The sequence below is a fragment of the Numida meleagris genome, chromosome 8 (assembly GCF_002078875.1).
Source record: "Numida meleagris isolate 19003 breed g44 Domestic line chromosome 8, NumMel1.0, whole genome shotgun sequence".
In the NCBI taxonomy this organism is placed as follows: domain Eukaryota; kingdom Metazoa; phylum Chordata; class Aves; order Galliformes; family Numididae; genus Numida; species Numida meleagris.
The window spans coordinates 17,783,026-17,808,359 of record NC_034416.1 but is presented as its reverse complement, the minus strand read 5'-3'; the positions used below and the strand labels follow the sequence as shown (position 1 = coordinate 17,808,359).

Below are 25,334 nucleotides of genomic sequence, written 5' to 3'. Positions count from 1 at the left end.
GGAGTTACAGTTATGGCAGAAATGTCCTCCCTTCCTCCCGGCTTCCCCTGCAGGTACAGAGCTGAGGAAGTCTGAGGGAAATGGAAGCTGGTGCCTCTGCTTCGGGGCAGCTCCTGTTTGTTTCTCTGCACGCTCTGAGGCTTTTGCAATTCCCTGCAGACTCAAGTGAAGTTTAAATCAACATTGATTTAAAGGATTCGGTGTGAGGATATCCCAGATCTGGAACGCATGTTCTCCAGCAGGGCCAGCACAGCACTATGTGCACAAAGAGCCCCCGGCCAGAGCAGCCCAAAGTCTGGTTTGCTTTCTCACACTTGGAGCTGGTGTATTTTAAAGGATATCAAGCGGCAAATGTGGCAAAGGGGAAAAATTGCTACAGACTGTATTTGGCAGAACACCAGCAAAGATAAAATACCATACGTTCTGTGCAATGAGCTCCTACATAAATGACTCATTCACTAGAATACAGCTGGGGTCAAACACCTTCTATCTGAATAGCCCAAAGTTATGCAAATATTTTTATGAGGATTTTCTCAAAAAAAAAAAAATGACAATATATTCTTTTCCAGTAAAAAAATGCTATTTATCTGTGTAACTTTTAAAAATCAGAATCCCACAAGAACAGTGTCACTGTGTTATACACATATATTCAGCAGCTGAATAGCTGGTAAATGACAAGATATGCCCTAGAGATGCAAACTCTGAAAAGATTGCTTGTTTTCCTCTGTGTTGCCAGCCAAGTCTGTTCTACAAATTGTGTGTGGTGGAGATTCCACTATTTCAAAATATCAAATTGCTAATTAAAGTAAATACTCAAGGAAACTTTCCAGTAGAACAATATATGCAGTGGGATAATAGTAGTCACTATTCCTTTAATGAGTTTTTTTCCTAACCAGAATTTCTTATAATACATTCAGTGCAGCCATTCAGTTAGATTATTATGAATCACATGTGTATTATTTCTGTTTTGGTATTAGCATAAAAACTTCTGATGAACCATAGTATTACAAAAACAGGTTTAGGGTATAGAATGGCAATATCATTCCTGCAGATAAAAGCCTGGAAATGAAGGTTCTTATATAGCAATACAATTTAATGTGTTAGTTTCTAGGCTTAATATGTAAAAGTGCTGAGAAACTATAGGTCCAGCTGAAGCCAAGAAAATCAGGGTGTCTTTGGATGGTCAGATATGTTAATTCACAGCATGAGTATTGCATCTTTAGTACAGTATTGCACTCCGTAGGAACTGAATCATCAAAAGGTATCTGGAGGGAGAAATCTTTCTTTGGGGGTGTTGTCATAACATGGTTGGTTCAGCTGGAGATTTTCTTAAAATACTAATATTTTGCTAGAGCAAATTAATTTAGCAATGTCATACAAGGGACAGTGCGTACAATTCCTTGTGAAATTTTACAGGTAAATCAAGTCAAGAAAAGAGTAGTAAGTTATGTAGCACAGAGAAGAATAGAGAAACGAGGAGCTCTCTCCTCTTCTTCACAGTTCTTTGAATGGATAGTGGAAAAAATATTCCCTTCAGGCTCTGAATAGAAGTTGAAATAATGAAATGGATTTCCAAAAATATTCCAAGGAGCCAGATAGTATTTTTCAATACCTTGTTGGAGGTAACTAGGTGCCTCATTTGGGATTTTTGAAAATCCTTCATTCCTGCTCAAGAGATTCTTGAGTGTCCATTTCATTTTCTCTGGTGAGCAAGAACAATTTCTTGATGTTATATTTTGCATTCCCAAATAGCCATTCTTTGTATTCCCCTCAAGTAAGGAGAGCAAATAACATTCTAAAGCAGAGAATGCAAGAGCTTCCTCAGCACGAAGGTAAGGCATTTCATCCTTATGTGTCTGGATTGGTTACTGGACATTAGATCAGTAGCCTTTGACGAGACCCTGATTTAAATCATATTATTTCACTACACAGCTAGCTAGAGACTTTGGGAATGACTATTCTTCAGCTCCCTTCAAATTCTCTTCAGTAGCCTCTAGTGCTCTCAATGACATAGCCTCTTTTATCATTAGACATGATGATAATAGCAGTGCTTTGATAATGGCTTTGGATGATCCTTCCATAGCTGGAACCTTGCAACAGGTTACCACGACTCTTCCGCATTTCCTTGACGTGATTGACACCCTTTCCTCTTCCAAATAAGAGCTGAAACGAACCCTATGGTAATGAATTAATTGGAGAAGGACAGCAGCTTACTTTGGCCATTTCTGAAGACAGTGGAGCTAAAAGCTTTCCAGTAGGTGATAAACACTTCTCTGTGCTATACTAGCTATACTATTTCCTAATAGGAGGATTATAGAAATGAAATAAGCAGGTTAAAATGTTTTTTCCATCCATTTTGGCTAGCAGAACTGGACCAGGGTGCTGTTTCTTCTGTCTTGGCTGCAGATCGACCAGTCTGATAGGGAATTAATTTGCTGCTAAACATCTGTAGAACATTACTGTGGTCAGGCTACATGTGCCATTGTTTTCTTGGCATCTAAGTGTCACTTGGATGTCTGCCACAAGAGTTAGTGACCTGGTGAGCTATTTCTAAATATGACCTATGGCAAATGACTGAGGTCAGGGAATATGGATCAGTTTCATTCCCATATGTCCAAAGCATCCTGTCAAATACTGAGAAAAATGCTGAAGAGTCTAACAGGTCAGCCTTCGCTCATCATGTCCAGACTTGGCCCTTTTGTTTCCAACATCTACCTCCCTCTAAGAGGTAATCCAAACTCTCAGTTGGATCACCATTGTCCCCAGCACCTCCAGAACTTGGGATGGATGTGGATGCAGGACCTAGCTACCAGGCAAATTGTTAGTGGATGTTTTAAGAAGCAAATAGATGTCCAGGATGCAACTCCTTCATTCCAGAAGAAAGGTGGGGAAGATCAAAGCCAATTGTCTGCCCCTATCAGAGCTGTATGTAGGCAGCTTTGCTCCTCTCTATCTGCAAGACATCATATCGTGTCAAATCCAAGTTACTGCCTCAGGAATCATCTGAATGGCAGAAAGCACAATGAGAAAGGAGATGTTCATGAATAGAAGTAAATGTCCCTCACCCTTCCCAGGGACACCTCTGTTTCGCTTTGTCTGATGACGAGTGTCACCTCACCCGCGGAGATGCTCTCTCCCTCTTATGCCGCATAGAGCCTTATTCTCTGCATCTCACTGGATTTATTCTTCTCCTTACCTAATTTTAATTATGCTTTCCCCCCTCCCCTCCCCCAGCCAAACATAATCAACTGAAGAAAAACGAGCTGGCAAGTCATTGTTTTTACCACTTTGGCAGCAAATGAATGTTATGTCTGGCACGCTCGGCAACAAGTCAGAAAATGAATCAGCAGCTGTTGTGACAGAAGCTTTTTCCTGAATGGGGAAACAGAGACAAAAAGAAAACAGGCCAAAGAGAGGTTTCTGAGGGGGCACCGCCAGCAACACAACCATGAATTGGCGTCTTCGCACTTCAGCAGGGAAGGCGAAGGTGCCTGGTCCAGCCACTCTCAGACGGTGGTGGGGCGGGAGCCGCCATCTTGTGAGTGGCGTGGGCTGGGGCCTGCTGCTCACCATGCAGCAACATGGCTGCTGCCCTGACACCGGTGTGGGGAGCCTCCTCTGCTCCTGCAAGGGATAAAACCCATGGAATTGCTGCTGAAACCATTAAAACAATGACCGCTTTTTTGTTTATACAGGTGCATAAACCAAAAAACAGTCCTGTGTCCCCAGACAGCTCTGTTGCATGGTTTGCTTTGTGCCCACTTATGGAAAAAAAAGGTGAATTATTTGCGTCTCAGCAGACTTGGACCTGTATTCAGTTAAGTGGTAGCCTTGCATACATTATACATGACGTGTTATGAGCCGCAAGGTCCCGGTGAAAGAGTGGTTGCTGGTGCCTCCCAGATCATCCTCATCCTTTTCTTTCTGTTACAGTTAACTTCTCCTAAGGGTTCCACTTATTTTGTGCCCTTTGCCATCTGCTACTTCTTTTACACCGGTCGTTTGAGGGGACTTGAGAAATGCTCTTGACTAATATTGAGGTCTTGTTATTGCATTGCAAAATTGTATTTCTACAAGAGCAACATCAAAGTTTTATTTGCTAAATAAATAAAAAAGACCAGGCTGAGCTAATATGCAAAGCAGACCTGGAGGCGTTACTGCAGACACAAGGTCCAGCTGGAGAAGAGTGCTGTACAACTGCACGGTATGTGAAGCTGGAGCTTCAGCGGGTCTTCTGAGACAGAGAGCCTGTTTTGGGGTCCTCTTGAAAAGGAATGCTCCTGCTAGGATATCTTTAATGGAGATAACAAACAATTCAGCCAGCTGAGCTAGTGACCAGCAACCTGAATAGCTTCAGTAAAAAGTCCAAAGGGACAGCGTGTCGTATGAGTTAGAGCAGAGGTTGTCCTGAGTTCCTGGAGGAAAGTATCACAGTATTTATAGCTCCTTTCATGCTAAGCGGACAAGCAAAGTGTTTGTCCTTTCCCTTTCCCTATAAATTCCCTCCCAGCTCCTGCAAAACAGGGTATGCCTGAATGCCTGCCCTCTCACATGCCACCAGTGACGTAGGTCAAAGCAGGCTTTCTTCTGCGGCATGGCTGAGGGGACTCTCTCTACCTCTGTTTTTCTCTTGTTGAGTACACAGTAGTGATTGCAGTCTGGTCCACAGTCTTGCGATGCCAGAAATCCCTCCTGGTTTCAGTCAGGTTTTATAAGTGGTGGGTTGTTTAATGTTAGCAGGATGGAGAACAACAATTACTGGAAGACTAAATCCTGTGGTACTGTGGAAGCATTGGACACAAAGGGTTTACAGCTGCACTTGACAACCCAGCTTCTGGAGGAGAATGGGGTACTGACAGCCCGGCCCTCTACAGTTCTTTGACAAAGGTGTTCGACAGAGGTTTGTTTCTCATTGACCTAAGTGCTGGTGTGACAAATAATGGCGGCTGAGAGCTTCAAACATACCTGAGTTAATTGGTTTATATATGAAAAAATTTGTGGAAGAGAAAGACTGCTCTAATGGGCACATCGTTACTTCTTGTTCAACTTTCATTTTGTTTTCTGACTTGTGTGACTGGTAAGGATTTACAATTCATTGAGAGGAATCCATTAGAAATTACTTTCTAGGAACCCCACTTTTATTAGCTTATTACATGATTTCTCATATTGATCATGATGCTTCAAAGCCTTCCCATCAGGTGTAAACACAATGGTGCTCGTTGCAGCCCTGCTGGAGAAGGGACAGGCCCAAGTGGCAGCTCTTGCCCCATGGGCTTCATCAGCTCCTGAGCTGCTTCATCCAGAGCTGCTGAAGTCAATGGGAGACAGGCCAGTCCCTTAGAAAAAGATTCACTTGAATCTTTCGTGAGCAGACTTTAAGTTAATTAATTCTATTTGCAAATGTGAAAAGGAGGAAATAACACCAAACTGGCAAGAGTGCCACTCCTGTTAAGGCAGTGCAGAGGAACCTTCTCAAACTGGCCCAATGTACAGAAACAGAGTTGGGCCTGTTTCTGAAGTCATGCATACGTTGTGCGCTTTAGTGAAATTGCTCCTGATTTGCTCTGGGCTGTGATTATGTGAGAGGAAAATGAAAATTATCGATTCTCTGAAGAATTTAAATCCAAGCTGGAGGAGAGAAAGGTGCAACAAAATTCCAGTGCTGACTGGCGTTCTGTGCAAGCACCGGCTATTTCCTAGCCAACAGGTAGAGCCCACATCCTTCAAACACATACTGCTTTGCTGACAACACTGGGTCCTCTCACAGCAGCACCCGCAGCCACAGCTCTGCCCATGTAAAGGCTTTCAGGATTAGGCCAGGGCTCCTGCACAGCTGCAGTATCTTGCCCCTATTTTACATCCATTGAAAGATTTTTGAATGGACTTCAGAAGCCATTAGGAACCCAAATATCGACTTGCACTTGCAAAATGTCTCTGGTTAATGTTTTCCTACTGACGCTCTGCTTTGCTCCCCACCTGCCAGAGTTTCCTGTGACCTATTTGAAATATCACTCTCCTAAGTGAAAATGTGCCTCTCTTTTTCAAACTTGCAAAACTCACAAAAATAAATAGCCTAATTTGGCCAGTTAATAGCCCTCTCCTGGGGCTCCTCTCAGCAACTAAGAGGCCTTTTAAATACAACATTTGTGACTGCGTCATTAAAGCTCTGCATGATCCAAGCAGACTAAACCAAAAAGAAAGAAATGCCTTATTTGATCTAAGTTTTATTTTTTTTTTAAATAGTGACACTAGAGACCCATTTATTTTTAATTACACAATTGCTTTATTAAAAGCCTAAATCCTGCAGTCTCTAGTCATTGCTCAGGCAAAACTGCTATCATAGAAGGAAGGACCTGTAGGAGTCAATCCTAAAAATAGGGCAGCTGACAAAGTCTGCCTTTCAGATGGGTTTGCTTCAGTTTTGAAGGATTTCCCAAGTCAAGGAGAATTTGCCTCTGCTTTGCTTTTCAGTTCTGTGGTAATCTGAAAGCTGAAGGTAGGAAAGCAGTCTCTCCAGAAAGCAAAACCAACAGCAGGTTTCATTTCAGCTTGAGCACGCTGCCCTTTCAACCCTTAGACACCACCCTGTACAAAGCTACCTTCAGTATTTACTTGTGTGATGAGGTACGCCTGAGTGTTAGCCCCGGCTCTATCCAAACTCTGAGCCTAAGCCAACCTTAACCAGTTGGGGCCTGAACAGCGGCTGGGGCTGTGCTTCAGCTGCCCAAACCAGCCCTGTGGAGCTCCCAGGCTACCAGCCAGATTGCCAGCCCCAAAACACCCCGTGCAGCCTCTTGCAGCCCTCCCTGGCCTGGGCTCTGTTCTGCCTGTACAGAGCTACTGGCACCGCTGAAGCATGCAACCCCATCAAGTCCTGCACGCACATCTCCAGCTTGCACAGGATAAGAAATCCAGCTGCTAGGAGACTGGGAAAGGGTAAACTGATCCCACGTTTCCCCTTTTTTGTGCTTGTACCTAGGCCATGCTATCCACATGCATTTCTGTCTTTGGACTGTTTGAGGGGTAAAACTCCCTGCTAGGTTAAGATACTGCTGCTAGCAGTAGGAAAGGGAGCAGACTGGCCAGCCACATATGCTGGATTATGTTCCTGGGCTGAACTCCAGAGCCTTCAGTTTTATTATCTAATTACCCAACCAAACTCATTCATCTTTATTTTTCAGTCTTACCCAGAGACCCATGTTTAAACACGGCTCTGCTATGTGAAGCGCTGCCCAGACACTCTCCACTTGGAAGCACTCACAGTTTCTCAGCTCAGACTGTTTTCTTAGTGTAAAGGATGCATGGCAGAAATCCCAGCCCTGGTCAGCTGCAGTGGTCTACACTGGGCAGTGCTGAGGGACCAATGTGGCTGCATTATTGCAGGGAACTGTACCATGGGAGCAAGGGAAATGAAATAAACTCTCATTTTATATCATGACAGCATAGCTAGACGTAGTCTTCATCATCAGTGTAACAAAGGATTGTTAGATTGCATACAGGATCACTCACTATGTGGTGTGACTCAGAGTGCTTTGTGGTATGACACGCCGTGATATATGGTTTTATGACCAAGAACAAATGCCGACAGCCGGGGGAAAAATCCAACAAGTCAATGATAAGGCAGGAACATATCCCTGGAACCCATGAGGGCACCAACACCGGTGTTCCCCTCCTTTTGCTCTTCAGGTCAAAGCAGGAGCTTGGCCCTGTCCCCATCCTTGTGACCGTGGTGCTGTGTGGCTGGACACCGCTCCCGGCCATGGCTTACTGAGCACCAGACCGCCGGCCCGAGGCCTTCCCACCACATCTTAGTGCCGCGTGTGACTCACACACCAGGTAGGGACAGAGGCTCCCGATTAGCTTAACCCTGCCCCTGGGAGGGGCCTACCTTATAAATACGCTGCTTTGACTATGCTCCTCGTCCTCGTTTCCTAGGGGAATGCGGGTAGTGGTAGGTTCGGGTAGCATCCGGAGCAGGTCAATGGCTACAAAGGGCTCAAGCAGAAAACTTTCCTCCGGATCCAGCAGCAGTCCTATTTGCTCTCCAGCTTGCACGGGCTGTGTTGGGAAAAGGCAGAGAGAGATGGCAGAGGCTGCAGAGCACGAGGCCGCCGTCTCACCAGCTTGCTGTTGTTTTTGAGAGAGGAGACGCGGAGAGCGGCCCTCGTACGGCCCTCGTACAGCCCTTCCTCCTCAGGGGCCCTTTGCAGAAGGAGCCCTCCTGTGCCGCTCCCCAGCACGCACCCTGCTGGAGCTGGGGCTCGGTCCCGTAGGAGCCGGGCCGGGAGCGCGGCCGCTGGCGGAGCGCGGCGTGGGAGGTGTCGGGTGCTGTGCCGCGTGAGGAGCCTGAAAGCAGGAGCTGTCAGCGGGACAACGGAGTTGTTTGGCAAGACAGGTACGTGACAGGGAGAGTGCTGCGTCCCGGCCTGCTCCCGTGGAGGAGCCGCTCCGCGGGGACGCGGCTGGTTGTGCAGGGCAGCGATCCTTCCTCCCTGCTGACTTCATCTTCCCAGGTGTTTCCCGTGAGCTCTCCCACGCTAGCTTTTATCCCTGACCACAAGCAGCCCTTGGAACGATTAACACCTTGTGCTCCTAACATCTCGTGGTTTACAAGGCAGCTGGTTACTAGAGCAACAACTGCACTTCTTTCTTTTGGTGCACTGACAAAAAATCAACATTTTACATTAAAGGTAAAGCAAAAATAACGTTCTGTGTAGCCAAGGTGAGTTACAACACCATCTCTCCTGTAATCAAGATATTGCTGAATTATGGTGCCATAAACAAACACTTCTAATATAACCACAAACACTGTGGGACATGTAACACATTGGCAGTATATTTCAAGTGACAAGCTCATTTATTGTGAGGAGTGGAGGGGGAAAAAAATAACACCTTTCCAGAAGTTGCTGCAAGGAATTGCAGCAAAGAATGACTGGGGCTTAAGGATGCATGAGCCAGCCTAACTGGAATGAAGCGCTGTCTGAAGATCTGAGAAGTACTGGTGGCTGAGAAGGTGAGAGCACAGGACTTCATTATTTTCTCCCTCTGTTCTGACATGGAATTACCATGCTGTGTGACTGGTGTGGAGAAGTACCCAGGAGGTTTGGGAGGTGAGCCTCCAGCTATCCCAAAGTGCTGCTGTGTTGGGCTGGCATGGAGGCTTCCTTGCCTGCAGGTGGGACTTGAGTAACAATCATGCGTCATTAAGGTATGTTACTAGCTGAGTGAGCAAACTGCTCAGGAGTTCTGGGTGTTCAGCTGGCATGTGCTGCATGCCATGCAGGCAGAGAACAGGCTGGGAGCTCCTTGCCAAAGAGGTTTCGTCTCTTGCTGTGTTCCAGGTGGCTGTGGGGTCTCCTTGGTCAGCAGGATTGGAAAAGAGCCATCATCTGCTTCCTTGATGTCTGCCAGCCCACGTGATTGGTGAGTTTCAGGTTGTGAGACTTCCTTGCCCGAAGGGAATTGGTTTTTTTTATGCTGTTTTATTCTGCCACGATGTGCTAGTTTGTTTTGGTTGTGATCTGTCGCCCAACTTGCTATGTGTTACCTGTGAGCTGTCAGGTGATGCTCCTGGCTGAGGACAGGACCTTGGATGGAGAGGGGGAAACAAGATGGGCTGGGCTGCTCTTCAATACCTCCCCAGTTACATACAAAGAGACACCTGTGCCAAGCAGCCCTTTGGGGAGAAGGGAGGGAGGAGCGTTGCCTCTCTCCATCCCCCTTAGTAATTCTGTGCCTGGAAATGATCACGTGTGTGATCATCTGTGTGCATACAGGATTTTAATAATCATTGAGAAGTTGTGGTCAGGAAGTACCTCTGCCTAAAGTTCATTTGTTGTGCATTTATGATAACATGTGGAGTACGAATAGGTATGCAAAGTTTGTGTGGGATTTGGAGGGCTGACAGTCTTCTACAGGGGGCTTTGATGGAAAAACCCAACTGTCTGACATGTGAGGTGACTTAGCTGATGAGGATGGTCAGTTCTGGGTTTCTGAACACTGAATTCTGAAAATTTCATTGAATGAGAGAGATGTTCAGCTAAAGGAACCTCTGATGGTTTTGACAACAGAGCTGAAAACTTGATTGAATAATAGGTCTGCAATTTCTGGTGGCCTATGAGTGTTGAACTCCTTTAGATTTCAAAGCAAATCGATCCATCTTAACAAACACCACCTTGTGTCAGCTATCCTTAAAATTATAGTGCATAGATTAAAATAAAACATGTGTACTTGTCCCTCCTGGGACACCAGGGAAGGGAAAAGCATTATCAGAATATTTCAAACTCATCTTAAAAGTATTGAACCAATTATTTTGTTAAATCTGGGTTTGTTTTCTGCCTCTCAATGAGAACATTTGAAGTATATCATCTCCACCCTTTACGAGTTACCAGTATGCAAGTGTAAAATTTCCGATTGGAACATATGGTATCAGAGGGAACAAGGGGGAAATATCTGATTACTCGCGCTCCCCAAACTCCAAATCTACTGCATTTAGTATTTTACCCACGGTTCCTGCAGGGGGAAATAAAAGAAATCATCTCTGAGCTGAGACCAAGCACTGAACATTTCACCCTGAATAGGAATATGTTTGAGAAACTTATAAACAGATGAAAGGGGAATAGACAGAAACTAAATATCAGTTTCTCTGCAGCGATTTCAACTACTGTCAGAACTCACCAACTTCACTGCTAACAAAACACCTCTGAACCTTCATCTCTTGACTTCTGACACCTGGTTTGAGGATGTGCCTTAAGGTCTGGATGACCAATTTTTCCTCTGCAAGGCGGGGAGAGGGGGGGACTATCAGTGACTGCACTGATAACGAAAGAGATGCTTCACCTGCGTTATCTCAAATGGTTTGTGTTCAGCTGTGCTGTTTGATCAGAGGTTTGCCACAACTGCTTGTGCAGTTTTGTGGTGTGTCTGGTTGAGGAGAATATGCTGGCAACTGAGATGGAGCCAGCAGGGATGGTGTCAGAGGAGCCCCTGCTGCTGTGATGGTGGATGCACAGCGTAGGTTTGCATCCTAGAAGCAGGAAGTCGCTAGGTGAAGCCTGGCTGCTCCAGTTGCTGTCTCTGCCTAGTGATGTGAGCTGCTTTGGAGAGCGATTGAAGGGCCCAAGGACTGGAATGTTTTCTACCCTGAGATTTTGCACTGGCCTAGATCTTGGGTATCTGCCTGACCAAGGACAGGAAGAAATAAGCCCTGCCGAGGCAGGGTGCTGCTGTACAACAGTCCTGCCTCCAGCCAGTGCGGGGCAGAGCAGCGGGGAGGCCAGGGACCAGCTGTGTGCTCCTCATTGCCCCATGGTGTCAGCAAGCCTGGGCACATCAGGGCTGGTAGCAGAGCCAGCAATGCAAGCACCAGGGCAGCTGTGGCCTGGAAAAAAGCTTCATCTGAGCCTTAGGAAGCTTGCAAGCCTGCCCTCCGCATCAGGCAGTGCAGCACATCTTGCAGGGCTTAGTGGCTAACCCCCACATCTGCATTCAGCACCTCAGCCTCGCCACAGCATGATGCAAGCCCTTGCAGAGCATTGGTCAAGGATGTTATTAGGCTCTGGGCAGTCGTGTTGTTCGGTAAATGGTCACAGCCTTGTTGGCACTGTGAAATGTGTGGCCTCCCTGGACCATAACTGCATCGAGTTGTTTTTGCAGGGCATCTGTTCCCCCCTTGCAGAACAGTGTAGCACAGACCTTGCTGAGAGGGATAGCAATTATCCCCCTCTGCTTCCCTGCCTGGTTTCCTGAGCAGCCAGGATGCCAGTCCCGTGCTTCTCACTCTGATCCTGGCAGAATGAGGAGGGACTGAGCCTGTAACCTTGGGATTGCTGTGACCGAATCACAAAAGAGAAGGCCTTCACTCTGGAGCGTGGATGGTAGTGTAGTGCCATGTGTATAACCAGATATATCTCTCCTGCCATTCAGACAGAAAGCAGCACAGTTTGGAGCAACGTCCCTGGGAGGGGGAGGAACAGATGTTTGAACCAGAAGCGTATGTGACAGTTGGGAGAGACAGCATGGAAACGCACCATTGAAAGGAGAAGTCTGACGGGAGTGTGATGACAGCAGCGGGACTCCAGTGACAGGGAGTGGGAAGGAGAACAAGCAGAGAGGAGTGTTACTTCGAAAGCCAAGCAAAGTGCACAAGAGGATGTGTCAGGAAAGCATCAGGGAAAGGAAGAGAGGAATTGTGAGAGTAGAGGCGGGCTTTGGGATCTGTCTGAAGCATGTGTGACCTGCTGCCTGACAATTGGAGAAGGGAAAGCCTCTTCTTCCACCAAGTCAACTCTCCAGGCAGCCAGGCTGGCCAGTTCAGCTGGAGCCCTCAGCATCCCATTAGCCTGTGGGAGGAAAGCTGTGTGCACCAGGGCCCTGGGGTAAAACATGCAGGGGCTGGGGGCTGCCCAGGCCCTTCTTCAGCCTGAGGTCTTTGTGAAGAGCACAGCACCCACGTGCCTTGGGACTGTGAGGTGCTAGAAACAGAGGGAGCACTGCTATCCTCACAGCAGGCTTCCCCTGAACACACAGTGATTGTAAAGACAGGATGCATGAGGAGAGGAAGAACAGCAAGCGCGTGCTCCTGCAGCAGGGAGGGGCTCTCCAGCAGCGCTGTTCCGTGGTGATATAAATCACCTCTCTGCAGTGTCCAGTTTTACCTTAGTTCAGCAGATGTGCAAGGCACCCTGGGAGCGTGCGCCAGAGTGGCAAACCATCAGTACAGGGGCTGTGAGCAGGGGGAGGGGGCTGCAACTTCTCCCACGGATGGATCTATGAGTGCAGTTCTGCAGAGCCCTTCCTGCACAGGATTCACCTTTGATCCTCCCACATGGTGCGGCTCGAGTGATGCAAGCTGGCCAATTCTGCTTTGCCCCTTCCTGTAGGGAGGGGGGATTTCTCTAAGTAGGGGATGAGTCTCAAAATGCATTAGCAGAGTGATTGTTAGATAGCCCACAGCCACAGGGCTGGCTGTGCCAAGGGCTGGTACGTGTCTCTGAATGGCGCGTGGCTGGTGGCTCTCTCCCCCTTGACACAAACTCATGTCCTGCAGTGCAATCCTAGCAAATGAGGGGACAGCCTGGCAGTATGGCCTGCACGGGCGTGCGAGGGAACAGTCTGTACAGGCTGGCAGCACTAATGTTTCCCAGGGTTGCACCAGTACCTTTCTCCTTCTCCTCAGCACCCTTCAGACTGCGCTGCTTATGAGGCTGGGACCTCCCAGGAGCAGTGGGACCAGTGGGTAGAGGGGCTGTGCGGGTTGAGGTGTTAGTTGGGCTATTTGTTACGAGGGGAAGAATGAGGGGAAAGCAGGGGGAGTCTGTCTTCCTTGCTGGGGTGAGTACTCCTGGTGGGGATGGTTCATCCCATACGTGCTGTTGCATTCAGGTGTTTGCTCATTGTGCCAGCTCCCATGCAAGACCTGGAGCAGGACCAGGGGTTCTGCAGGCATCCCGCTGCTCTGAAGCTGCCCCAGTCACTAAGCCGGGCCTTGCTGGCCCATGTGCCATTGCGCGACAGCACAGGGTGTCTCAGGGGAGACAACCATCTTCATTGATGGCAGCAAGCAAGTTCCCTTGGGCTGGTCCTGCCGTCTGCTCACCTGCTGCTGAGCGTCCCTGCAGGTGGGGAGCTGTGCCCAGGGCTCCCTGCAGGCAGGTGGGAGGCACCCACTGGTGGTGGTGGTCCAGTGCTCTCAGTGAAGGTGCCACTGGAGGAACAGCTTGATGGAGGTATGTTCACGGCTTGGCAAAAGGGTGTTTATGCGAAAAACTGAAGGGTAGACTCATAGAATGGCTTGGGATAAAAGGGGTCATAAAGATCACCCAGTTCCAGCCGCTGCCGTGGATCCACTGTCTTCCTCCTCCTTCATTCAGAGCAGATGTCGCAGGCTCATGGCAAGGAAGGGTTCAGGCCATGTAGGTGATGTAAAGGCAATGCAGGCTTCCCCTCTATCCAGTGTGGTGTCGGTGAGGAAAGGCACAGAGAAGGAGGCACTGCCAGCATTTTCACCCAGGAGGGACAAACTTTGTAGCTGAATAGGGCTGAATAACACCCAGACATCTTGTTCTGTATAGCAGAATTGCACCTTTCTTCCTATTAACTTGCACCGGTCTTGGCTTTGACTTCAGTAGGAGTCAGGGTCAGACCCAGGGTATATTATCTAAAGTTACTCACGCAGCTGCTGAAATTAAAATCTCATGAGCAAGGGTCTGTCTCCACTGCAGTCTCAAAGCAGAATAATAGTGTGGCCTTTAGTCTCTGGAGATAGTTTTAAAACCTTCTCAAGGTCTGTGCTCGTTGTGAAAAAAATAATTCATACAATACTCGCCACATCTGACAGAGTTGGCAGCCTTTGTTCAATACGGTAACAGTGCTGTGCACCGAATTAATCAGGGATTCGACTCCACGCAGCCTTGTGCCTGGGAAGCAGCGCATTGCCAAGCCCTGAAAAGATGTGGGGGCATTGCAGGGAGCACAGGCTGCAGGAGAGCATGTGTGATCTCTGTCTCAGCCATACCAGCCTGGGCTTGCTCAGAAGCTTTCCTTAGGACCACTGGCGTGAGTTGCTCTTGCTGTCGCTGCAGTTGTGCTCACAGAGCAGTATATCACCCGGCATTTTATGCTTGGCTGGGAAAGGCAGCCTGAATCCCTTGCTGCACAGCGAGCTGACAGGCTAGGGGCCGACTCACAATCCTCAGCATTTCTTATTTACTACAGACCTCTTAAATGAAGGCTGTGAGATTTTCTCATTTACCATGTTGCTGTATGGAACCAATGACTATAAATTTAAATGGCGAGCTGGTAGGAGCACACTTACCTTTTATACAATAATTGCGAGAGTGCTGCTGCTGAACTGCTGTTAGGATTATTCAGACCTGCTCAGGTTTCACTGTAAAACATTAAGCTGCAAGAGGTACTGTAAGGTGTGATTATTCTAAGAGGGTGAGTAGTAGTAGTAAGCACTGCTGGCAGAATTACTACAGGAGACAGGGAAGGCTTGGTAGCTGGGAGCAGAGGGAGCTGAGGAGTATAACCTGCCATTCAGAAGTACTGCCTTTGTGTGAGGTCCTGCCTGATTCGTCTGGTCTGCACTGCCTTGATCCTGAAATTGTCACCAGGCATCACCCGAACCCTTGCTGAGCGTAGGTGTCAGCTCTGGGCCCAGCACTCCTCTGGGGAGCTGAAAACATGGAGACAGTAATGCAGCAAAAGTGTCATGCCGGTGCTTGAGCCACTGTGGTTATGCTGGTTTGGGGCAGCTGTGCTCTTCATTTGGTGGACCTGCTGGCAAAGACCTGCCTGGGTCTGGCCAAGTGGGCAGAGGAGATCCATGGGCTCGGATCAAAGGGACCTCAGCTCTTCCAGCCAGCAGAGACCTCCCCCAGCAAGGCAGCCCAGCTGCGATGCCCACGCTGCTTCTCCTGAGCAGTGTGGGAGAGCGGGCACAACTGGTTTGTTGGATGGGCAGTGCCTGGCCTAGGGCTGCCAGCCCAGCACAAGCAGACAAGGGACCTGGGCTGGGCTGGTGGCCCTCAAGCTGGCTGCTGCCTGGGGGCCAGCACTCTGCTTGGAGCGCTGCCTGGTGCTGGGAAGGCTCCGGCTGAGCGTGCTCAGCTGCCCTGCTTCAGGCACTGCCACATCCCCCCGGGAAGGACAAGGTACTTGCAGCTTCTGGTGGGAGCGAGGGAGAAAAGAGCAGTGCTGAATGTATGCTCCTAAGCTGCCTTGATTTTCACCTGTGATTGAGATTTTGATTTTGCGTCCTGTATTATTTTCCTGTTATAACACACACCTCTTGGCTGTCACTACAACAATGCCTTTTCTTGGCAGGGAAGGCAAATCTGAAAGCAAACTCTTGAGCACTCTACTGTGCAAGTTCCTCAGATGATGGTTGTGTTTCTCCCCCTCATTCCACCCGTTTTCAAATAATTTTCATGCTGGGACTATATCTGAGCGCATAACAATAATGTTCAACATATGATAACCAGAGACAATTGTGTATATATACAAGCAGCCACATGGAAAACAAATGAGCTGCTGGAAAAGCAGGAAAAAAAAGTGCAAGATGAACTAGAGAGCACAGGTACCATTTTCACAGTAAGACCACGTAACTTTGCCATTTCCAGATAACTACTCTTCTCTTTGCTTTTCCTTTCTCCATGAGGAAAATAGGATTGTGCAAAAACATTTTTAGTTACTAATTTTTTTTTTCTCACCAACTCATGCAAAACTATCTCCCGTCAAGCAGTGTGTTACAGGCTAGTTATACATACAAATTCAGCTTTGTGTTGCTTTCCTGAGCTTTATCTAGGAAATTCCATTGAATTGGGGTCTTGTGTCTGGAGCTCAGGACGGCAGTGTATGAGGTCTAAACTATTTGGATATTTTTAAATGCCACATATACCGGGATGCTGCTCTCCTGAAAGTGTGCCGTCTGTAATGATACAGGGAAGGAAGTTTGGCAGGTTTTTGATATCTTTTTTTTTTTCTTTTAATCTCTTCAGTATGTTTGTCTTCCTTTTATGATTGAAGCTATTTTTCTTGGAAAGGCATCTACTTTTAGTTAGGGAAAAGAACAAAGCTGAGACGTTTTGGAAGAATTTTATCAAACGCCTTTATCTTGATAAGAGAAGTAATAAAAAAAAATTTGTTAATTGACTTCAGTGAAATCTTTGATGCATATACAATATGCACCCTTGGTCTCAATAGGAAATGTCTTTTAAACCTGAAATGGCTTAGTAAACCTGAAAGAAAGTTGAAATAGTTGCAAATGTGGGGAGGAAGCTTACTTTTCTTTATGATGGTTCATAGTGTATGTACACATACATATCTGTGTCTCTGCAAGGAATGTGCACGCCCAAACCTTATCACTTTAATAAGCAGTTACAGTGAAAGTGTTTCTGTTTGCTCATTGTAATGCTCCTACACTCCTATACAAAACAGGAATTAAACGTGTTAACAAAGCAGATGTTCAACAAATGTAAAGGAAGAACAATAATTCAGGAGTATTTGACAGAAATGTGAACCCTTTATTATTTTTTTTTTCCTTCTAAATAAGTTGCTCCTTCCCCATCAGCAAGAATATGTGTATGCACCTGTTGGTAGCAACCAGCTAGAATATGACTCCAACATGCATTATGGGAAATGCACGCTTTTCAGTAATGCAGATACCTCCATGGAAGTCCCAGCTGTGCACTGCAACACTCCCCTCCTCCTCTTCATTGCTTCACCATCCTGTTGCCTCTTCTACTTCCCTGTTGTCCCACTGAGTGTTGTACCTCAATGGGATGGCAGAAGGGTTTAGCTTCCTCGGCTTTCTTCGTGCTCTAGTGTCTCAGCTCAGACCCGTGCTCATTGCTGGGCACTGCTTGGGAATGACCTGGAGCTGTGGTCTTCCACCTGGCCCCAGCCCCTGGGTGCTGCTAGCAGTCTGGCCCGTGCCAGCACACGTCTATGAAGGCATTTACTGGGGTATTCTCATGGGATCTGTGGTCCTTGTCAATCTCCAGGCCTTGAGGTAGCTACTGGAAAGGTAGCTTGGTGCGTCTGCAGGAGGCTGTCATACCCCACCTTGATTATAGTGTAGCTGCGTATGAAGCGCTGTTACTGAAAATATTCCTGCCTTCTTGATAGGTTAATTGGTGGCATTTAGTTAACTGTGTGTATTATCTTGTAGCAGAATTAAATCTAGAGGTAGGCAACTGATCAGTTTTTCAACAGAGTCACTCAAGTCTGCTGCCACAGGAGGCCTACCTGAACGCCCCGTGGCTTCCAGTTGTTGGAGCTGCTCTTTTCTGCCTGTTGCTATGGTGAAATGATAGCACCAAACTGATACCAAAAAGGAAGCAATGTTTTCTCAACAGATTTATGAGGAAAAAAAAAATAGGGGATGGAAAGGATATGGGGGAGAAAGGGAAGAAAGAAAAAAAGCTTAAGGAACACGGAGGGGTTTCCTAAGCTAGCGCTCGTCTCTCTGTTTACCTGAAGGCCCACCGAGCCCTTTGAAGAGGATCCAAGAACCATCCGGTGCAGCACTACCCTGGTGGGTTCATTTTACAACCTGTTATGCGTTCCCCTAAACTGTAAATACTAATTTTCTTGCGTTTTTTTCCTTGCATTTTATGTGGGTAAGTGCATATAGGCAGCGTGCTCATTTTGTAGCTCCACGGCTGGTCTCAGGGAGCAGCGTTGTGCTGGTCACAGGTCAAGAAAAGCGCCGTAGTCTCCTCCTCTGCAGGACCAGTGCTGTCTGTTCTTTCTGACAATTACATTTTTAACCTGTCTTGAGGCTCTGCAGTGTGGGCAGTGTATTTCCCATGGGCTGCTGTCACCCTGTGGTCTCCTGTTCTGTCACCACAGGCCCTTCAGCCCACAGCTCTGAGGGAGAGAGCTCCTTCCTCCTCCTCTTTGGCCAAGGAGCTCGTGCTGAGCTACACATCAGGAGTGGGCTATGGCCAGACTTAAAGCTTTCTTTGGAAGTGTGCTGTGAGGTAGCCTAGCACCAGGAGCCTGCCTCTTGCGGAATGGCTCCTCAGTTTGGACACTAGTGGTTCCGATGGATGATCTGGTCTCTGTGCCGTGTGCTGGCCCAGTCCTGGTTTGATGCGTGAGCAGTGGTGGGATGGCCAAGGAAAGGAGGATCCTGTGTCCAGGCATTGCTTGGGGGAGTAGGTGTAGGGAGTAGGGGGCACTGAGAGTTTTGGAAACAGCTATCTGATGTTCTGAAACCAGCTCTGATAGCAACAGCATCAGAAACTGGGAATTACATATGCAGTGGCAGCTTTCTTGTCCCCGTGCCAGCCCTTCTGATTGCTTCCATTAGTGTCTGAACCAAGCCTCGGCCACCTCGTCATCAGCTTCTTTCCAATGTGGGGGCATGTCTCCTTTGTGTCTGATCCTTCGCTGGGCTGCTGGGGGGCTGTAATTGCTCTGGGCTCCTGATGGAGGTCCTTGGTCTGCTGTCACAGTGGGACTGCAAGAACTTGTATTGCATTGAATGTGCTCTTGATTACTTGCCAATTAAAGCAGAAGAAAAACACAGTCCTCTTCTTTAGAACTGCACCTCCTCTGAAGGCTGAGGTAAATGTATAGAGAGTTTCTAGTTGTCCTGTCTCCAGTTGTCCTGGCTCCTTACTTTTAGTGTTTGGCTTCGGTGGGCTAGGTAGGTGGATGCTTTTTTTTTTTTTTTTTCCTCCAATACCTTTAAATTTCTGTTGTGTTATGTGAAAGCAGGAACACCCTTATGAAGCTGGAGGAGTCAGAGTTTGCTCACTGGGGTTCCAGGGTTTTGGGTAAGACCTCTTTAAAAAGAAGAGACACGGAAGCAGGTGGTCTTGTGGTAGCTGAGCATGAGATACCTGAGCAAAGCATGCCATGGAAGGAAGGATGCGTTAGGTGAGGGAGCAGAGAGGCACAGGAGTGTAAGGAGGCAGCATGCAGGGGACATGCAATTTCCAGGAATCTGGCAGCGTGGGAGGTGCTGCGCTGTGGCGGCCAATCTCCCGGAGCAGGTGTGCAGGGGCAAGGTGCCTGCTGCCACCCCCTGCGCTGCCTGGCAGCTTGTGCTGGGAGAGAGCCAGGTCCGAGGTGTGAAGGGAAGCAAAAAGAGAGGGGAAGAAGGGAGAGAAGAAGGAAGAGAAAGCCAAGAGAAGGAACAATGTGACAAGAAGCGGGAGGGAGCTCACCTTCAAAGGTAGCCATGGGTTTCTGTTTATCTTACCAGTGTTTGTACTGCAAGGAGGTTTTGAACTGCTGCCTAATATGACTGTCAGTTATTCTAACTTGTATTTCTCACCTCAGTCCCCATGAAGTGCATTTGACAATAATTAATTTTGTGTGTGCAACTGGGAACGTCTCCTACTCCTGCAGAGGTGTCAGCTTAATGGGATGTGGCCATGCAGGATAACAGGCTGTGCCGCCCCATTAGGGGATTGGGGGTGGGGGGGGGTCATCTGTTCATCTGGACTAATATTTTAATTGTTGGAGCACTAGGTTTCCCAGAGTTGAAGTGGGATCAGATTAACCTCTGTCTCTCTGAACTTGCATGCTGGCAAGCTCCTAAAACACTTGCTAATTTTATTTTCTATTTTCATCACGTATTTAAGATAACTCTTTTTGTTTAATAGGTTAGAGAGGAAATATTCTCACTGGCTGAGATCCCAGTGAGCAATTACAAATATTTTACGATAGTTACGGGACTTGGAATTCAACCTTAGAGACTGTGGGCATCAGAAAATCCAGGCGTGGAAGTTCCACATGCTGCAAGAGTGGGAGGGTTTCACATGCATGGGAGGGGATTGCTCCTCATTTTTACTGAAGTCAAACTCCTGATGTAATAAATAAATAAATTCTTCTATGTCAAATCTCTGCCAACAGCTTTCAACTATACCAGTTAGAGAATGGTTAATTGACCTTCTTCATCTCTACTGCGTGTTAACACCGAAGGTCAGCGAAGGGAGAAGCTAGGTCCAGACTGAAGGCTTTTGAAACAGCTCCCTAACTAGCCTAATGAATATGCTGTTGAGATGAACAGGTCATTTAGCACTTTTCTTGTCGCTATTGTCCATCCAACCTTAAATGTCAGCTCTGTCACTCTGATAGGCTGGTTTTGCTTAAAAAGGTTTCCTGGCTTTGTTAGATTCCTAGGAGGGATTCCCCCCCCCCTGTTTCTAATTACTGGCAGCACCCCGCGGATGTGTGTATATCAGCCTTTTCATTCGGGTCAAGTCTTCACTAGAGGACTTTGCCAGTGGGTAAGAGTTGTGAAGAGATGCGATCCAGGCAGAAGTGGAAGCGCCAAACGGTTGTAATTACACCGCTAAAACTGCAGCTTCCCAGCCACAGTGGGATAACTCGCCTCGCTAAGAGCAGGGCGGTTTTGACGTGCCGCTGTAAGGAGCACGTTGCGGTAACTGGGACTGCAACATCCACACCAGAAGCATTTTACCGAGCTGGTGTTGCTGGGGTGACACTGCCTGTGAACCAAGCCCGGCTCAGGGCTCTGCTGGGACAGGGCCGATGCGAGGGACTGTTCCCCAGCACCTGTAACCCCCAGCAGAGGTGGGCAGTTCCCTCTGGTGTTTCTGCCAGGGCCCTGAGCACCTCTTCAGCAAGCTGATGTTGGATACCCAGGTTGCTTGAATAAACATGTCACAGGAATGGAGTTACATGCTTGATAGGACTGAATATTTATCAGAAATGTTTTCATGAACCTCCTCACCCTGTGAGCAGCAAGCGTGCGTCATCGTCTTGTTCCTGTGACCCACTGCGCCTTGTTGGTGTTGTAGGTGATGCTACTCGTGATCAAGATGGCCAACACAAGCAGCACATTGCACTCTGATTGCACTCTGACACCTGTTGGACAAACCCAACAAGGACACGGCACCAGTTCAAACCTACTGCTGGGCTGAAGTCATCCCGAGTGCTGAGCAAAGCATGGCACAGCTAGCCAGAGGTCGATTGGAAATCAATGTCAGGCAAATGTTCTGCATTGAGGCAAGCTGGATGCAGACTGGGAAGGTTGTTGAAGGTCTTGGGGAATAATCTTTCACACTCTGTTGTTGTCCTGTGGGATCACTCTGAGGTATTCATGGTTTCACCAATGAGAAGGGGTCGAGGTGTGTTGTAAGAATGGCTGGCTGAACCGTGGAGCTGGTGAAGATGGAGTTTCCTTATTCCATTCATCATACGAGCGCTTCCACAAAGACCTTTTCAATGCTTCTCATTTCTGAAGGGCTTGAATACATGGTGAGCCATACTTCATTAGCAACCTGACACAACCGGAGCAGGATAGCCAGAGTTGAGAAGGCTATCCCCACCAAGCTGTGGCTAGTGTTCAGATGAGATCCGGCTGCTGGCTGGAAAGAGGTGAACTTAACCTAGACCTCAGGCAATTCTGGGGAACAGAAGAAAGAATTTCATTTGTAACTGGATGGCTTTTCTGTATCTGTGTATAATCCATTGATTTGTTGAAGGAGTCCTCAGTGGCTCCCAGACTCTTTCACAGCAGCCTCCCTGTTCTAATCATCTCTAGCTGAGGAGGAGATGTCATTCCATGTTGGCAGGTATTGACTTGGCCTCAACAATTTGCAGCTCTGTTGTTTCCTGGAAAGCACCAACGTGACCTACAGGGAAAGGAAGCCTTCTGTGCTTGGCAGTGCCAGCTGGGACAGTACTTTACAGTCAGTCTTTTCAGCAGGTGTTTGAAGCTGTCTGTTTGCTATGGGACCTCAAATTCAATTTTATGTCTCAGTCCTTACGTTCTAGGTACTGCCTGACCTGGGTCTTGCTGTGGGGTGCGGAGTATGGCTTACAGTTGCTTGAAAATGTAGCATATGTTTGCAGAATAAAGCCTGTCTGTAGCAACTGTGGGGGTCAGGTCACTCTTTCTAAGGGTGGGTACAAGACTGTGCGTTGAGCTCGCCTTGCATCCTGGGATCATTGCAAACCTTGCAAGAGCCAGGCATCCTGATGTTTCTTTTACTTTTGGATTGTCTCTCCTGTTTACTATAGCATAAGGACATGATAGTCTGTATTTAAGAAAAAAAAAAAGGAAAATCCTAACAATTGCCAAACTCATACTTCTTAGGAGACACAGAATGACTCCTTCCCTTTCCACATCCCAGTTACTGAGACGTGGATGTTTTGTTAAGATGTATTTGGTCAGGAGAGTGGAGCTGGTCTCTGGATGAGCTGCCATCCAAACGGGTGCTGTCTGCTCCTGGCTGTACGCGGCTGCACCCTCGCTGCCTCAGCTCTGGGACTCACCCCACTCCCTGTTACGCTCGTTGGGTTCACTAAACCAGCAGAAAATCCATCTGAGGAAGAAAGGTGAAGCGTGGGGCTCTGTTTTTGTGAGGTTGGTGGGCTGTGTTGGCTCTCAGGGCTCAGGTGCCAGAGCCAGGCTGTGGGAGGAAGCGGGATCGCGTGGCCTGGAAGGTGTTGTGGCAAAACATGAAGTTTGCTCAGCTAATTTTCTGGGCTGTTTTCTTGGTGCACCATGGGAAGGTGCTCAGTCACGGGGCCTTGTGCAGAGGGCACTGGGGGAGGATTTGTTTCAGTAGTGGCAGCTCTGGGGCTGAGTAGAAGCGTTTCCTGGGGTGTTACGTTCGCCTGTTTGTTACTCAGCCCTCCAGTGCTTTTAAAACCGTGCCGCGAGTGCTGGGACAAAGCCTTCCACCTAGCTGTCCCTCAGCTACCAAAATATCTCCTTTGCCCCTTGACCAGCTGTCAAAATTTCCCTGGCCTTCCTAAAACAAGCATCTCAGGGCCTGTTTCTCTTGGCCTATGAGAAATGGGAGGGATGCTCAGGAGGTGATGAGCAGGGCGGCACGTTTGCTCCTGCAAAACTCCCTGCAGCCTGCCATGCCGGACTGCTCCAGCCTGGTGTGCTCTATATGCTGATCCTGTCTTGAGGAAGAAAGTGTTCCAGAGCAAAAAACCGTACAACTCCAGAGCTGAGGTTAAAAAAAAAAAAAAAAAAAAAAAAAAGCCTTAATTATTCAACTAGCTTGAAATGCTTTAAAGTATCCCTAAAAATAGGTGAGAGGGATGTTTGTCAGCTACAAAGAGATCACCTCGCAGTAGTGTTGCTTGTGTTATTTTATGATGATGCTACAGAATATGGTCCCTCAGGTAGACTCATTAATGTTTATGAATGAGCCCCTTGTTTTAAGCTTTGGGTTTGAGAGCATGGAACTAGGGCGAGAGGAGAACGGGGCTGGTTCTGCAGGGCACTCTGCAGGGCCCGGGGCAGCAGGAGGTCGCTGAAGACCGCGGCAGCTCCGAATGCAGATGACAACTGGGTCTGGGCCGAGAAGGAGCAGGACTTTGGCTAAATCCTCTTTGGAACTCTGCACCTGCCCAGAGGGTCAGCACGCAGGAAGCCAGCATGGCTGCGTCTCATCGGGCGTTCTGGTGCGATCCGTTCCAGCACAGGCAACCTGCGGCCGTGTGCTGGGAGAGGTGGGAGGGCTCGCACGGGGCAGCGCGGTGAACCCGCTGCCTGGCGGGGCTCCTTGTCGCTATCTGTTCCTTAAAGAGGGTAACCGCTCTTTCTGGCTATCTATACGCACGGGAGGCAGTTGTGCCCGGCCCAACACAGCGCACCGCCCTGAGCCTTCCGTCCCAACCCGGCACCAACAGCTCTGCTCTCCGAGCCGGCCGCAGCGGTAGCCCGGCGGAGGAAGCTGCTCCTTCGTTAAAGGCAGCCGGAGACCCCGGGCCGGCGCTGGCGTAGTTTCGGCCCCGAGCGTGTTTGGGCTCCGGGCGCTCGGCCGGCCCGTACGGTGCCAGCCCCGTTCCGACGGGTCGGTGCCGGGAGGTGCGGAGCAGCGGCTGCCGCGCCAGCGATGTGCTGCCCGGGCGGCCCCTCCTGCCCCGCGCAGCTGTCAGCAGTGGGACGGGGCTCGCCTGCTGTCGTGCCCGACAGAACCGAACTCTGTAGACGGGGCCAGTGAAGCTGCCATCGAACCCTCGCGACCCCAAGGCAGGAACCACCGAGGGGCGACTGCCGGAGAGGGATGCTCCCCAGCCGCTGCCCCGCGATGCGGCCGGGGCTCTCCGTCCTCCCTGCGGCCCCGCTCCCCTCTCTCGCGCCGCGCTGCCTTGCGGACCGCTTCCCAAACGGGGCGGAGAGCGGGGCCGCCGGGTGCCCACCGCAGTCGGGGCGGCTCCGTACTCGGCTCCGTCCTTCTGGGGGACCCCCATATCGGCGGAGCCGCCACGGCCACGTGGCGGGCACGGCTCTTCGGGGCGCGCCCCAGCGCTTCCCCCCGAGCGCGCTCGGCCGAGCTCCCCGTTCCCCGGCGGGCGCTCGTTTTGAACAAATGACCTCACCCGCGCCCGCCAACCGCCGCGCCGCCGCGCTTAATATTCATGAGGCGGCGCGCCAATCGGCGGGCGAGGAGGTTGTTTTAAACGGCGGAGCCCCGCAGCCAATCAGGCCGCTCTCGTAGGCAGCCAACGCGAGGCTGAGCCGCGCCGAGCCCGCGCCGTGCCCTGCGCTCAGCTCCTGCCACACTGCCGCGAACAATACAGGTACGTGCGGCCCCGCCGCAACTTTTCGGGGGGCGGCTGCCCCCTGCGCGCCGCGCCCCGCCCTGCCCCGCGCTCTCGCCCCTCTCCTCTTGCTGTGCTGGGCCTTTTTTTTTTTTTTTTCTTTTTTTTTTTTTTCCCCCCCTTTTTTTTTCCGAATTTTTTTTTTTTTAAAAAAAAAAAAATTCGGAAAAAAAAAGGGGGGGAAAAAAAAAAAAAAGAAAAAAAAAAAAAAAAGGCCCAGCACAGCAAGAGGAGAGGGGCGAGAGCGCGGGGCAGGGCGGGGCGCGGCGCGCAGGGGG

The 25,334-nt window shown here is 48.9% G+C and overlaps 1 protein-coding gene and 1 long non-coding RNA gene across 2 annotated transcripts in view; both read left to right on the top strand.

Moving 5' to 3' along the window:
• LOC110403375 lies at nt 6,626-20,108 on the top strand. The gene is made up of 3 exons (XR_002441632.1): nt 6,626-8,395; nt 9,342-9,423; nt 11,926-20,108. It is a non-coding gene; the product is annotated as an uncharacterized LOC110403375 (long non-coding RNA).
• HMGB3 (high mobility group box 3) overlaps nt 24,891-25,334 on the top strand; it is a 5,791-nt gene continuing 5,347 nt past the window's right edge. Inside the window, exon 1 of the mRNA XM_021406428.1 lies at nt 24,891-25,035. The gene's annotated coding sequence lies outside the window, so the exon portion shown is untranslated. The remainder of the gene's footprint in view (nt 25,036-25,334) is intronic.